Here is a 16,837-nt window from a genome sequence, read left to right on the forward strand (position 1 = left end):
TGAAGTGAGCATACTTTGTGAGTCCAAGACTATGCTTTGTCTTGATTCAGGGGAGGGTACAAATGCAGATACTAATATGGACGTAACACACGGACGTCCTAACTAATTATGTTCTATAACAAAATATTCAGATAAAGTTTTCATTCAAAATAATTGAAATTCAGTTTTGCCGGCTGGTGAATCGGGGGCTCGAGGGATTTAGTAGTAAGTGCTCAGAGTCGGAACTGCTTACCAGTGACAAGGTACCATCACACAATTTGCTTGAGTTTAGGGTTGTGAAATTCAGACTCTACAATACAAAACAAAACCCCACAGATTTCATGGACACCAAAAGAAGGTACTGCCAAAAGCGTGCATTTGGCTGCCTAGCTGGAGTTGGAGATCCCCAGTCCTTGTTCTCATTTGAAAGCTGAGATTTCAGATGCTTTTGGAAGAGGCAAAGCATTCTGGCTATGGTGTTCCTTGAGAAAGTGGCTGCTACAGTTATGTAGGAATTAAAGTGGAGAGAAGCAAGATGTGACTTTAGGCTGAGATTTTCAAATGTGTGGTGAGTCCCCTTAGCAAGAAGTTAGGTGTCCAACTCCCACTGATTTTTCTTTTGAGCTCCTTTGAATCTTAATGCCTGATTTTTAATTCATGCTACAAATGAATGTTAATGCCAGCGGAGCGATGGGAAAGAAATCTTCATTCAGGAGATATTACAATATACATTTGTACCCCTGGTATTGGTTCCTCAGTCTAGTGGTTGCAATTTCATTGTGGCACTGAGTTCCAGATCTCAGTTTTCAGTCTCTGAACTGTTCAGTTTTAGAAAGGGAAAGATTATGTATGAAATGAGGCAGATTATTAGCAAATATTCACTGTCAATTTGTAGATTTTAAGTTTGAAGAACTCCAAGAAAAATACAATAAAGAAGTTGAAGAAAGAAAAAAGCTGAGAAATAGCCAGATTAAAGTATGGGGCTAGAGTATCTCAGCATTAGAATCTCATTTAATGTGTGAAATGGAGAAAGGTGCAGTTCTTCAAAATTAGCCATATGATTTTTCAGGGAAAGTGGTAACATTAAATGTGCTCATTGTTCATACCATTGAGATTAAAGTGTAGATTTAAGAAGAGTAAGCAGGGGGTATGGTTAATTTCCTGACAGCATTTTTGAAAAGTTAGTACTAATTAGAATACACAAAAAGGACCTTTTAAACATATTGTTTTCATGTAAATAATCACACGACTGAGAATTTCTCAATACTTAGTTATAAAGAGGGATAGAATTTATATGGAATGTTTATGTTTTTTAATTTAAAATCTGAAAATGATCTCTTATGTTTTCTGTTTTAAAAGCAAAACAAACAAAAAACCTAACCTACTCACCTTGGGCACAGTTGTTTTACCACCTTAAGAATATTTATACTACTTCAACATGCTTACATCCTTTTTTTAGGAAACGTGTACTGAAAACCTACAAACAAAATTAATGAAATACATGTACAATCACTTTCTAGTAAATTTAGAAGTTGATTTACACGATAAACTCAGTGTAAATATCCAGGAATATTCCCATTACTGTTTTTCAGTAGGTGCTTCCTTTGTAGCACTTTTAAAGACTGATAGCGCTCTGTAGCGAGGCGAAGACTCACCGCTGTGGCACCTCCTGCTGTTCGTCTCTTTCCAGCCTTCGGAGCGCTCTCTGCCGGCGGATGTCTCGCCAGCCTCAGGCCCCATGTCCCTCCCAGACCCCGGTGCCCTTTTCCTCGGGGTTCTGCCCCAGCAATACCCCCACTCTCTCTGGGTCTCCCCTCCCAGGGGAGCTGCCAACCCTCTAAAACCACCTTGCCTCAGTGGTTACTGCCAGTCATCCTCTTGCCCTCACTCACTGGGACAGACCGCAGTCTTTAATGGCCACTCATTATTGGCAAGGGGTTAGGACCAGCTGCCTCTGCCTATTCCTGGGCTGCCCCTCTGCAGCACCAGGACCGCCATAGACCTCCATCAAGACCCGCAGCCTGGGGAGTTGCAAGGCTAGAGCTCCCCAGCTCCCCTTGCCCTTTCCCCCAGCTCTGCTCTGCTTCGGGTACCTTGCTTGCAGACAGCTCACCCCTCTCCCTCCAGGGCTGAAGAGAGAGTCCTTCAGGTGCTGGCTCACAGGCCTCTTATCAGGGCCAGCTGGGCCCTGATTGGGTTGGCCACAGCTGTGGCTGCTTCCTCAATCAGCTTGGCTTGGCTGTTTTGAAGCCCTGCTTTGCTGGAGGGGGGAAGCTGCTCCACTACTGATGTCAGGGATTCCATTCTTGTGAATTTGGGGGAGCAGTATTGGGGCCCTTAGGGCTTTAGTCAAAAACCCCATTCAAATGCTCGACATATTGGAAAACCAAGTTCAGTAAGTACCAATAGCAGCTTTCTTGTATTTTTAGAACAGAATGGTCTGATCCAGTCGGGCCACTGGTCCATCTAGCCCATTATCCTGGCTGCTGGAAAGAAAAGACACACAGCTGTCCTTCAGCCAGCAGTCAAGAAACCCTTTAAAGAGAGGTTTTACTTCAGCCCATTTTCTATGGGGACAAGAGGCAATTCCTAGTCACAGTGGCTTAAGATCAAAGAAGACAGATTTCAACAAGTTCCCTGAAAATTGTGGTAATTCTTCCGTCATCAAGCAGTTAAAAACACAGAACCAAGGCATCTTGCAAGTGTAGTTATGACTTTAAATCTATTTTGTAAATAAGAACGTCTTATTTTTTTTTAAGATAATTAAAACCCTCTGTGTTTAAGGACTTCATTGAAGACTGTTTTATATATAAAATGGGGGTAAAATACCTACTCAACGTGTAAGACTTTTGGAGATCTCTGGGTAAAAAACACGATATACATGTTTATTAATTATTTTCTTAGTTTATAAAGTTTTTCCAGTATGAAAAAATTAACTGAGCTAAGAAACTGACTTGTTTTATTGTGTTTTTGAATTTAATTCTTTGGCAGGTTCTGTAGAGTAATCTGTTCCATCAAGAAGTCATTTTTCATGGAGATCCTTGCCTGCTTAAACTAGAACCATAGTAGAATGAGCATCTGGAGCTTCTTCAACTGAGAAGTCTTCTGAGCTCAAGCTCTCTAGTGTAGCCACTCTAAGCCGATGGGATAGAGGTCTAGAGGTCTCCCGTTGGCTTAATTCCTCCGGGCCCCGCAAGCGATGGCAGCTGTCTCCTGCCGACACAGTGCTGTCCACTCCGATGCTTAACTCTGTAAGTTATGTCGCTCAGGTGGGTGACTAATTTCACACGACTGAGCAACAAACCTTATGTCGACTTAAGCCATAGTGTCAATGCAGCGGTGCAGGATACCCACTTGGAAGTCTTTGTAAACATTCAATAAACGCTATAGGAAGAACCTTCTCTTCAGCAGATAAGGTGACAGGTGACTTAAGGCCATTTCATGTCTTCTGCTCTGCCATTCTGTCTTTGCTCTTCAGATTTTCTGTCAGTAAATTTTGTTACCTTGTTGGAAGTGTTTGGGACAGTGTCTGTATCCTCCATTTTTTTTCAGTGAATGGATGGGTCTCCTTTCTTAGATTTCTGCTTTAATCCAATTAATCCAAAATCGTTGGCAAGTGGTCTTTGAAAAAGATCATTTTTAAATGGTAATGCTGTTCTGCAGGACAGTTATCTCAGTTCAAACACTCACCCTTTGCTTACTGTTTAAATGGGAAGAGTTTTCATTCAAGGCTTAGCTTATGTGCGTGGTCGCATTGTAAAGTTAATTGCAAACCTAAGATGAAGTTTCAGCTTTGGAAGCCTGAAGGGTTGGTTTGTTTGTTTGTTTGGGGGTTTTTTTGGGTGTTGGGGGGCGGGGGGGGGAGGAAGGGGATGGGGCAGGGAGAAGGGTCAGTGACCAAAAAAAGGAAAATTCTCAACTGCCATTGGCTGCCATCTGTTTGTTCGCAGATAGAGTACCAGTGGAATAGGTCCTCATAAAAGAATGATCAGATCATTCATTTCACATGCTAATAATCTGAAATTGATGATTACTGTTCTTCATGTGCAAAATTCCATTGAAGTCTGTGGAAAAGAAACTATAGATTCTGAGCCTCCCCAAACACACACACGAGTATCATGAGAAAAGCAGTTTTGATTTTTAGATAAGTGGTTTTAGTGATGTGAAAAAAAAGACCCTATATGATATTTACAAAAGGCACCTTCCAAAAAGGGAGACATGCATTGACTAAGTTAAATGAACACTATTGGGTTAAATTTGGCCCCAAATATAGGTTTCTAATAGCTTTTCTTCAGAAGCAGCTTTTTCAAAACTGAAGACCAAATAGAAACGTTTCAATAACGTTTTAGAAAATTCCAGTGGAGGTAGTTCTTATAAACAAAGAGCAGTGATTCTCAAGCTTTGGTACTGGTGACCCCTTTCACATAGCAAGCCCCCCGCCCCCGTATAAATTAAAAACATTTAAAATATATTTAACACCATTATAAATGCTGGAGGCAAAGCAGGGTTTGCGGTGAAGGCTGACAGCTTGAGACTCCCCCACATCATAGCCTCACGACCCCCTAAGGGGTCGCAACCCCCAGTTTGAGAACCCCTGACAAAGAACCTCTGCAAAATTTGTGGCCTAAACACTGCAGTGTTGTGCCAATGCATAAGAATCAGAAAATGAAGCTAGTAAAAAACAAAGTGAAACTGATCTACAGCCACTATCCAAGTTCAAAAAATAAATATGAATTGTGCCAACCAGACTTTTAAAGGCCTTTCAATTTTTCCAATTTGATAATAGATTTTTAAAATGTTTTTATATTGCTACATATTTAACCTGATAAGCAGTTTTAAAAGTTTTTTTCTAATTTGCATCTTATCAAGTGGCTAATTAGAATGTGTAGGCTGCTTTAAAGTACTAATACTGTAAGTACAGTGAAACCCCGTTATAACACGATGTTTGGGGTCCAAAGAATTCCACGGCGATAAATGCGGGGTTGCGGTATAGCGGGGTTTCAAGCCGGTCAGTTTAAGTCAGTGGTCCCCAACGCGGTGCATTGATGTGCGCCGCCTAGTGCCTACTGCCCCTAGTGCCTAGTGCCTGAGCAGGGGAGAGAAGCCGCGGCCCCGCGCCTGCCGGGGACAGAGAGCACCGGCGCCCACAGCCCAGGAGTTCTGTATCCCCAGCAGGCGCGGGGCTATGGCTTCTGTCCAAATGGATCATGAAATCTGGTCTTTTGTGTACTTTTATCCTATTCTATACAGATTTCATGGGGGAGACCAGTGTTTCTCAAATTGAGGGTCCTTACTTCTGTGCTGCCTTCAGAGCTGGGCTTCCAGCTAGCAGCTGCCACTCTCCGGCCTCCCAGCTTAAAGGCGGCGCCGTCAACACCAGCAGCACAGTGGTAAGAGTAGCAGCACCACAACCCGCCACCCCTCCACAGTAACTTTGTGACCCCTCCCCACACACCTTTTTGGATCAGGACCCCTACAATTACAACACTGTGACATTTCAGATTTAAATAGCTGAAATCATGACATCTATGGTTTTTAAAAGCCTATGACCGTAAAATTGACCCAAATGGACTGTAGGCCCCTACCAATAATATTCCCTAGAGGAAGATTGACACCTAGTGGCCAATTGTGACCTTAAAGGGACACTGTCATATAGTTTAATATTTTCAGCCTAAACTGCCATAAATTCAGGGGAAAGTTACTTGGATTCTAAACTATCGCAGGCTCAGTACTTGGGTAAACTCGAGTCAAGGATGAGAGTGCCTTACAATAAATTTGTAGTAATTAAAAATAACAAGTATTAAAAATACGGGAAATTCAAAGTTAAGTTAAACGTAAATTGCAACCCAACATTTATCAATTTGGAAATGTATAATTCAGGCTCTCAAACAACCTCAACTCTGCCTCTTCAGTGACTCTAGCCTCTAATCTTTCTTCCTGGAAAATGTGCTGTTTTCAAGTCCTTCACATAAGAGTTTGCGAGATAAGATCTCCAGACTGAACTGGTGTTTTGATCAAGGGCTTTTTGTACTGGCTCCAGGACAATTTGTAAAAGCCAGTGTATTATTGGTTTAATGAACAGACCACTGCTATCCCTTTGCAACTTTTTTCCCTTCGAGTGGTTATCCATTTCCACAGTTTGCTGACGGTGTTCAATGCACCCCACTCACCCATGTTCAGAGTCTCATGCACGTTGAGCGTCCTCATATCCTGCACCGAGGGCATAAAAGGGTGGAGCAGGCCAGCCACCACTCAGTTCCTCTCATGCCTCCTGGCTTTGAGATGAACATGGGCAGTGAGCAGTGCTAACAAAATACCTGGCTCTTTTTAAATCTGTGCAGCGTGTAGATAGAGAGAGCTAGTTGTTGCCCATTAGCATTTTGGTTTTTTAACCAGAATGGCTATTTCTTTCTGGTGTCAGGATGGCTTCTTTTAAGTCCCCTGGATTTACATACTGCCCATCAAACACGGGCACTATACCCTGTAATGTTTGGCATTTTCCAGGAACATTCCCCCAAACAAAATACATATTTGCAAGTCCTTCACTTGCAGGACCTGCAAATCTAGAGAAGCCCTGCTCCAGATGTACTTAATGGGTAAAGCAATGAGAGTAGCTTCAGGCCCTGGGTCAGATAACCATCCTGTAAATGCCTTCTCTGCTCCTTAGAGTGCTAGTACTGGGTCCCTCACTTCCTGGGCCTCATCAGCAACATCCTCTTTCAAAATCTGGCATGTTGAACAAGAAGCTTTCTGTGAAAAAGGTACAGGGCACGGAAGAGTCCACAGATGATCCCAGACTAAGATCTCCTCAAAGAGAAGGATGGAGAACTCCAAGCTTTTATGCAGACCCAGCTTATGCTTATGCTTTATCTTATGTCCGGACAAAGTGTCTTTTGGACACATGCTGTGTTCCTACTGACAGTTGTCACAGACTTGCATCTGAACCAAGGCCGGCTCTAGCATTTTTGCCGCCCCAAGCAGCAAAAAATAATAATAAAAAGAAGCCGCGTTCGCGATTGGTGGCAGCTCTACCGCCGCTTCTTCTACGGCGGAAATTCGGCAGCAGGTCCTTCGCTCCGAGAGGGAGTGACGGCCCCACTGCCGAATTGCCACCGAACTGCCGCACGTGCCACCCCTCTCTTCATTGGCTGCCCAGGCACCTGCCTGCTACACTGGTGCCTGGAGCCGGCCCTGACCTTGCCTACTTTTCAAATGTTAGGCTGTCTTTTATTTTGATCTTAACTCTGAATTACCTTGGTTTCTGATGCTTCATTTTGTTTGTTTTTGATAACTGCAGCATTACGAATTTAAAAAAAAACAAAACTTACATGTACTGTCAACTTTACTCACAGAGTTTAATGATTTGTTTTGTTTGGTTTCTGCCTGGGGATTTTCTTGATAATTTCTTTAAGACATTTTGAAATCTTTCCCATGCAAAGAAAGAAAGCTGGCAGAGAGCCCCCGGTGTTATGCAGAGAACAATGGGGGAGCTAAGAAACAGGGAACATTGTAGTACTTGAAGTATGATAGGGGTCCCTCAGGTTCTGTGGGTACCAGGAGAACTGGAGGTTCTGGTGGAGCTACTGAACTTTGCAGGCACTCTGAGTTGAGATTAGTGGAGAAACTCTGAGGGGTGCAGGAATGCCTGAGAACATGGGGAAGTTAGTCCAGCTGAGTGTTTTGGCCTCTGCCAATTGCTGCAGCTCCACAATTTCCATGTGTATTGGGTAGAACATTGTAACTCATGCAAGTCATGGATTCCATGATTCTTCATATTTCTCTTTAGCTTAACTCTTTTCCCATCCCCTTTCTGCCCCTCCATACACACTTAGATTAAAGAAGTTATGTTGCCGTGGGGAAAGGCACCACCACATATGTCTTCTGGAGGTGTGATGGTTGTCACCTACTCTTTGCTGTCAGGGATTTTATCTATGCATGCAGATTCTGCTGCCTACTTAAGAATGTTAGAAAATGCTGCTGCTTGTTAGAAAATTCTGCTGCTTCCTACATCCTATATACAGGATGCTGAAGATTATACCATCATATGAATGGGGGTTAAGAATTTGCCTCTGCAGAGGTACGGTAATGGCTGTTCTTTGCTACCTCTGTAAGGACCTCATTGAGAGAAGGTCTTGGCTGGGAGAGTAGGTTGAGGCCAGGGACAATGAGTCAGTCCAGGGTTATTACCATGTTTGTATACAGATGTTCAAGTAAGTGAATAATGAGAACTTTTCACCTGTGAATAGGCCCTCTCCACTTCACTGACTGATAGCAAAGTGCAGAGGAAAGATTGATTGGTTGCTACTTCTGATGTCACAATGATGCTACTTATGAATCACCTGAGTTACTGAGCAAATTGCAGAGGAAAGATTGATTGGTTGGTTCTTCTGATGTCACAATGATGCTATTTGTAAATCACCTGAGTTACTGGCATAGCTCTGTCACCATAACCTCTAGATGTGACTGTTGAGAGCTTTTCTTATTATAGTCTAGCTTCTTTACTTGAGTTTGAAATCCGATTGAATTGCAAATTATATTAGTAACTATGGAATATATGAAGAGTTTGGGGTCTTCTGTCATTGAAATAATCAAAGCCAAGAATAAGGTGAGAGAACAAGCAGTGAATTTTATTAATATTGTGATTTTGAAAAAAGAAATTTCTCTGGCAAAGTAAGAAACTATTTTATGCAAAAAATTAATGTAATCTAAAGTGTAACTCTGCTAAACTTGGAAAGTAGATTCATTTATTATACTGTGAAACAGGGATTTTTAGTTCCACTTTAAATGCAAATGTCAACATGTTGGGTGAAAACCAAATCCACTTCAATTTAGGCTTAAACAATTTATTTTAGCCTTTATTATATATGTTTTTAGACAATGCTACTATCACGTATGAATTACATAAACATGCAAAAAAAGATAAGTCAAGACAAGGAAGTGCTCAAGTTATCTTTCTTGGGGACAGGGTGACTCTTTTCAAATCTCTGCTATGCTTGGCTATTTTTCCTCTGTCTCTTCTCCACTATTATGTCAATCATCTAATTTTTTTTAATCCTCTGTTCTGTAACTTTGCGCAGACTCAGTAGAGGAAGCTACCTTATCCGTGTCTTTATCCATATATATTCTACTCTAACCCCCTAATTAAAAGAGTTGCCTGCATAAATCACAATAACTAACCCAGATTAATACATTTTTTGCTTATCCTGCTAAAACGTACTTCTATCTGTGTAGTTCCCAACGCAGCTATTCCTTGCTGTCACGCTCCCTGGCTGCATGCAGTTGTACTTATAGTACAACTGCAATTTTTATTCTTCGTACTCATCTGTTTCTGTGGCCTTGAGTTTTTACTTGTTAGCTGGTTGAATGGGCAGGTGGGGGATGAGGGATTGTACCTGACTTGTACAATTTTGCTGCTTGTTAGAAAATTCTGCTGCTTTCTACATCCTATATACAGGATGCTGAAGGTTATACCATCCTGTGAATGGGGGTTAAGAATTTTCCTCTGGAGAGGTACGGTAATGGCGGTTGTTTGCTACCTCTGTGAGGACCCCATTGAGAGAAGGTCTTGGCTGGGAGTAGGTTGAGGCCAGGGACATTGAGTCAATCCAGGGTTATTACCATGTTTGTATACAAATGTTCAAGTAATTTAACAATGAGAACTTTTGACCTGTGAATAGGCCCTCTCCACTTCACTGATTGATAGCCAAGTGCAGAGGAAAGATTGATTGGTTGCCACTTCTGATGTCACAATGATGCTACTTATGAATCACCTGAGTTACTGAGCAAATTGCACAGGAAAGATTGATTGGTCGGTACTTCTGATGTCACAATGATGCTATTTGTAAATCACCTGAGTTACTGGCATAGCTCTGTCACCATAACCTCTAGATGTGACTGTTGAGAGCTTTTCTTATTATAGTCTAGCTTCTTTACATGAGTTTGAAATCTGATTGAATTGCAAATTATATTAGTAACTATGGAATATATGAAGAGTTTGGGGTCTTCTGTCATTGAAATAATCAAAGCCAAGAATAAGGTGAGAGAACAAGCAGTGAATTTTATTAATATTGTGATTTAAAAAAAACTTGTTAGCTGGTTGAATGGATGGGTGGGGGGATGAGGGATTGTACCTGACTTACTGAAAGCTAACAGCTCTCTTCTATACCCTGCTATCTGCTTGGTCAAGAACTTTATAGATGAGACACAAAAACCAATTTTCTGATTTACAGACTGTTTCAGCAAAATCTGACAATCTCAAGCAGCAGAACTACCTACAAAAAGCAAACATTCCTATTTTCTTCCAGAATTGTATATAATAATTTCTCTAACATTACTTAGTACACATTTCACTAACACAATTCATTACACAGTTCTCCAACAAAGCTTAACTATGTATGTGCTTGCTAATGGTGGATCCATAATTTACAGTTGAGCTTTAGAGTTACAAACACCAGAGATACAAAATGATCAGTCAACCACACAAATCTCGTTTGGAACTGGAAGAACATAATTAGGCAGCAGCAGAGACACATCCCTTCTACCCCGCCCCCCCCCCTGCAAAAAAAGGCAAATACAGCACTGTACTGTGTTAAATTACTAAAAAATGAAGGGAAAGCAGCATTTTTTCTTCTGCATGGTTAAGTTTGAAAGCTATGTTAAGACAATGTTCAGTTGTAAACTTTTGAAAGAACAACCATCATGTTTTGTTCAGAGTTACGAACAACGTCCATTCCCGAGTTGGTAACTCTGAGGTTCTACTGTATATTTAAGTCCACCATTTCCCTATGCCCTTAAAAGATTTAAATAGCTTTATATGAGCTAAAACATCTCATACTTTTGCTTATGCAGCACCAGCACAGGCAGAAGTTAATAAAGCCTATTAGTAGAACTGTATTGCAGTCTGTGAGGCTGATGCATAAACAAGAAAACAGAACAGTGCTGTCCACTTAGAGTCACAGACCTGCATGATCCAGGACAGATTTTTTCTCTATCCTTTGGACCCTCTAAATTCTGGTGGTACCTCTGGATCCCTTCCATGACAGGAAAGAATTCACACACCTTACTGAAGCGTTTTAAAGTGCTCAGAATGCAAGATCTTGGGTCCTTCCAAGACCTCTCCGTTTTGCTGCAGAAGAATCAAGGGGGAAAAGGCCCTCTTGTATTCAGTGCAAGGAAGCCAAGACATTTCTGTGGCTATAGTACTGATATAATTGAAACGTTGAACTAATTTGCATTAGTGGAGCAAACGTGTGTTAATCATATAAAATGGATTTTTTTTTTGCTAGCTAAAACAGATGCCAACCAGGTGTACACTGATAAGAGTAAAGAAATAAAGCCAGTCAAACCCAGCCTCTCATTAAGAGGCAAATCCTTATTTGGTCCCATCTTTCCATATCCATGAAGAGGCCTACACTTTGCTATATGGGATAGGGTAAGCAAGATTTCAGCAGCCTGCACAGCACTTCCTTTCTCTGCAGGAGCTTCCTTGCCACTGCATGAAGTGGTTGTTTGGTTTAGTGGGTCAGCCACTGCATTGATATACTGGACAACGTAGCAGGAGAACCATGGAAACTAGTGGATCATCTGCTGCTCTATGACTTTTGGGATTAGTGATTGGTTCCTTTTTTCCCCTACCTTTTCATTTTTTTTATTTTTTTTTTTAATACCAGTTACGTGGGTGTGTGCTGTGGGGAAGAGCTGCACCTTGAAAACTTTTCCTTTATGGATAAGTTGCTCTGATAGACTGAACAAATAGCAGGCCAGCTCTCTAATGAGGCAGCCAGCAATGCAGTATTGTTATTGCGGTAGAGTGAATAACGATAACAAATATCTAAGAAACACAGATATTTTATATATCCTAAAGCCATTTGAAAGTGTCATAAAAAGACGTTTTAACAGCACCACTGTCTCCTTCTTTGAAAATCATTGGCTTTTCACCCTATTTAACATGGGGAAGTTAGTCCAGCTGAATGTTTTGGCCTCTGCCAATTGTTGCAGCTCCACTATTTCCGTAGAACATTGTAGCTCATGCAAGTCATGGATTCCACGATTCTTCATATTTCTCTTTAGCTTAACTCTTTTCCCATCCCCTTTCTGCCCCTCCATACACACTTAGATTAAAGAAGTTATGTTGCCGTGGGGAAAGGCACCACCACATATGTCTTCTGGAGGTGTGATGGTTGTCACCTACTCTTTGCTGTCAGGGATTTTATCTATGCATGCAGATTCTGCTGCCTACTTAAGAATGTTAGAAAATGCTGCTGCTTGTTAGAAAATTCTGCTGCTTCCTACATCCTATATAAAGGATGCTGAAGATTATACCATCATATGAATGGGGGTTAAGAATTTGCCTCTGCAGAGGTACGGTAATGGCGGTTCTTTGCTACCTCTGTGAGGACCCCATTGAGAGAAGGTCTTGGCTGGGAGTAGGTTGAGGCCAGGGACAATGAGTCAATCCAGGGTTATTACCATGTTTGTATACAGATGTTCAAGTAATTTAACAATGAGAACTTTTGACCTGTGAATAGGCCCTCTCCACTTCACTGACTGATAGCAAAGTGCAAAGGAAAGATTGATTGGTTGCTGCTTCTGATGTCACAATGATGCTACTTGTAAATTACCTGAGTTACTGGCATAGCTCTGTCACCATAACCTCTAGATGTGACTGTTGAGAGCTTTTCTTATTATAGTCTAGCTTTTTTACATGAGTTTGAAATCCGATTGAATTGCAAATTATATTAGTAAATATGTTCAAAATAGTTCAGTAATTTTTTTCTGATCAATCAATGTGCCGATTCTCTGTAAATTTAAAGTTGCATTGAATTTATCTCCTGTGCCTAAACACTTGTTAAAACTTTAGCACACACTTGTCTTCTAGTCAAGTGTAATCTGTTCTCAGTTTGGTATGGGATACCTGTGTGAGTGTTCACTAAGTCATGGAACACTGTAAGCAGTTTTGGGGCAGAGACCATGACTTCCTCGTATGTATGTCGTTTTTTGTTGTTGTTTTTTTTTAAACAGTGCCTACTAAAGTGGGATTTCAATCCTGATTGCGGGGGCGGGATTGCTATTGTAGTACAAATAATAAATATTACCCTTGCATCACTGTGATTTATGATTAAACTTTGTACAGCGTGAAATGTTGGAGCAAAAAATAGACGACCTACTGAGCCATCAGAGACAATTTGTCGAAAATAATCGTCGGTCCTTAGAACAGAAAAGAAAAGAAAAGGAAAAGGTAAGCCGAGACCCATTTTTCCACAAGTTTAAAGTTGCCTCCAGATTGCTATTACCAGAGTGAACAAGTTGTTCATTGAGTATTTGTCCATGTAGAAGAAAAAACGCTGACGATTCCATATTTGATGTGTGCGCGCCCCATGCACGCTGTCAGAATTATTTCCCCGTAATGGTACCCCTAGGGCCGGCTTTGGCAACCTCTGGAGCCCTGTGCTTATGCGCCGGTACATGGGGCCCCGCTGGTCCCACGCCCTCTCAGTTCCTTGAATGGATCTGTATTTGTCAGTGAAACAATGCACTGGCCTACCACGAATTAAGTTGACTAAAGCCATGTTCCCTAGCTGTTGATAATAGTAGTCTGGTGGTTATAACTTGGTAAGAGGAAGTGAATCCATATTTCTTCAAGGTAGGCTGGGCAGGCAGGCTTCCAATTTGTTCACCTCTAATTTATAGTTCGATGACAAAAATAAAATCAGAAAAAAGTTTGAACATTTTGCTAATAATTTGCTCACTTCTTCCTGAGTTTGACCCTCCCCGCCTGCATTCTTCTGCTCCTGGCAGGCCAACCCAGGGTAGGAGTGGGTCTTTGGAAAGGGACTGAGGGCAGAGAGGCTGAATATAATAAGGGGGTGGGGAGACATAAAGGTTTGGGGAAATGGATCACTGGGATCCAAGAGGGTGGGGACTTCATAGGATGGGTCTCTGGCTGGCAATGAGAGTGGGAGCAGGCTGTGGGGGTGCGTGAGGACATGGGATGGAGCAGATGTCTTGCTGGAGGATAGGAGGGTGCTTAGGAGAAAGCAGAGGGGAAGCACTAGCACTTCACTACCTTCTCCAGCTGACAAACCTGCTATGATTTGTTAGAGGGGAGTCCTGCAGCTGCTGCCAAGAGAAGTTTGGCAGAGAGGTTTGTTGCCAGGAGACGCCCCTAGTGCTTTCCCTCCCTATCTTCCTCCGCTTTCTGCTCCCCCACTCAGCCCTCTCTTTTCCTTACCAACCCCAACACCCCCTACTAAACGTCCCGTGCCCCTCATAGCCCTATTGCCCCATATAAATCCCCTCTCAAATTCATGTAGAGCCCCAACCATAAGGACCGTGGGGCTGGGAAGAAGCCTCAAAAACGAATGATACCCAGATGGATATCTACTTTGCATCTCCTAATGATTGCAGGAGATGGGCTAGATTCCTGAGGATCTTAGGAGGTGTGCATTAGTGAAGTTCTGCTCCCCCAGACCTGAGGCGGGAGGAGTCAATGCCCCTCTACAAACTTCTGTTGCTGCCCAGTCATGTGTTAAGTCAAATTGAAAATAACTAAGGCATTTTCCTCATGAAAAACATTGTGACAGCAATAAGCTAAACATGTAATCATAGCAAAGAAGGGAATTCCCCCCACCCCAAAGGATCATGGTTATTGGGGCTTAGTCTGGTTGCTTAGTTGTAATGCTCAGTGTTGCTATGGAGATCTACTTTTGAATCCATGTATAAGCTTCATTCCATTATTTGCTAGTATTTTTTTCATCCACCTGTATTGGTGTAGCAGATGAAGTAGGCTACTCTGATTGGCCAAAGTGAGTCATGGCCATTAGTGGCCATAACAGAATTTATGCTTTACTTAAAAATGGTTTTTAAACTCTTTTTGCTTCTGTCAGAGAGCGCTTTAGTGTAATTAGTAACTTTTTAAAGAGGCGATTTACAGTCCCTCCCCCGTGTTTTCCAGTGTTAATAGTTATAGTAACTTGACAAGAAACATGTAACAGGAGTGTGTGTTTCTCTCTCCTACCCCTCCCCCCCCAATCTTCTACATTTCTAGGAAGTATTTTGTCAGCTACATGACTTACTGGGAGGGGATCTCCCGTGCGACCAGATAAACAGGGACTTTGTAGCCCTGAGGATTAATCTGTTGGTCTGTATAAAATGTCTTTTTGATAAAAGTGTGTAGGCTGCATAGATTAATAGAAATTGCAATAGCTGTAAACGCAAGATACCTAGAAGCTTCTAAACCAGACATCCTGGCCTATTTCCTCTGTGACGCTGAAAGCAACCTTTAAGACCCTTACCCAGAAAGGTGATAATAGGAAACAAACCTACGCAAATCGTCTAGGGACTTTCTGAATATCTGCTAACCTTTCACCTAGTTAGGTGCAAAAGGACCTAACAAGTACACCACAAGATACGTAGATAGTTGTCATTAATACGTATACAAAGGTCAGCCTATGAAAACAGGTACCCTCACCTTTCCATGGGGAAAGCCAAATTTGGGCGTAAGAGGAAGGATTTCTCCCTATAAAAGGTGTGATAATCCACCATTAGGGCAGGCGATACACCCATCCTTCTATTCTCATCGCCTCACCCTGCCTACACCTACGAAAGCTGTCAACTAATGATAAGTCGTAGTGTTCTGTCCTTTCACAGCTGTAAGTATGAAATAATTCTTAATTTCTACTTCACCTCTAAAGCATCTATGCTAAGAAGGGTTTAATTCATAACCAGTTTCTTTATAACTATACTTCCTCTAGCAGAGGTGTGAAATTCACTCTAGTACTATTTGCTGCAAAGTGCATTAGATATCATATATCATATCATATCTCTTAAAGAACTGTGATATTTTGTAACTTTGTAATCAAACTGCTTTTAACATTTTACATTTACTTCTTGTTTTATTGGTTTTAAATAAAAGGTCTTGTTTGACTAATTCTGTCTCAGTATAGTTTTTCTGTCACATAACCCAATCTCCTTGTATTAAATTCTGTGAAGCCTGATTCAAGACGAACTTTTATCTTCTGATCACACATATTGGCGAGCCATACCTATATTATTAATATCTATCAATTATTACTAACATTACTAATTAATTAGAAAATTAATTATTAAATACAACTAAATTAAGTGGATAAATTCCACTGTCCCTACTAACCCTCCCCAAATCAGGCAACAGACTGGCGAGCCGCCAGGAGGAGATTTGAGGAGTGTGACAGGAATCCAGAGATATTTCTGGACCCTTTGGAGAGTTTTTCTTTGAAACACAATTACTTGAAACACAAGTAAGTAATAGTTAATTTCAGTACCTGAAATCTTACTCTTAAACCAGAGTCAGAATCAACTGTGGTTATTGCTGCTGGCAGCACGCCCAGTATTTCCGTTTTGTATTGTGGTTATACATCCAAAAGGTTTTTACTTTCACTTTTGCCTAAAGGATTTTAACTGTATTAGCTAACTAAATATTAAAGTAATAAAGTTTAAAAGTGATATATGTGCACAGAAAGGGGTTTTTATATGTTGAAGAAGTTAATGAATGGTACCGAATAAAATAATTCGCAGCCGCACCTGAATCCGGTGACCCACACTAGTGGTGGCGGGGAGTTAATAAAGCAAGGTATTCATAGCCGCCAGAAAGGCCGCAATCAGTCAGAACTTAAATAGTTCAAAGATACCTTATCTTAGTCCCATTAACTCTTCCGGACTGCACCTCTGATCCGTCTGCCTCAGTATTCCCCGATATTTGGCAGGTCCCGACAGAGGGGAAAGACCTCTCGATCTGCTATAAGCCATCGAGAGAAGAGAGAAGAGAGTATCCCCGCTCCCTCTATTTACTTGGGACTTTTATTATATAGTGCTTAAACCG

The 16,837-nt window shown here is 41.5% G+C and overlaps 1 long non-coding RNA gene across 1 annotated transcript; it reads left to right on the top strand.

Moving 5' to 3' along the window:
• The first annotated feature begins 9,869 nt into the window (after positions 1-9,869).
• On the top strand, positions 9,870-15,093 carry LOC123366488. The gene is made up of 3 exons (XR_006578105.1): positions 9,870-10,015; positions 13,112-13,216; positions 15,026-15,093. It is a non-coding gene; the product is annotated as an uncharacterized LOC123366488 (long non-coding RNA).
• The last annotated feature ends 1,744 nt before the right edge of the window (positions 15,094-16,837 follow it).

This window comes from Mauremys mutica, chromosome 3, assembly GCF_020497125.1.
Source record: "Mauremys mutica isolate MM-2020 ecotype Southern chromosome 3, ASM2049712v1, whole genome shotgun sequence".
In the NCBI taxonomy this organism is placed as follows: domain Eukaryota; kingdom Metazoa; phylum Chordata; order Testudines; family Geoemydidae; genus Mauremys; species Mauremys mutica.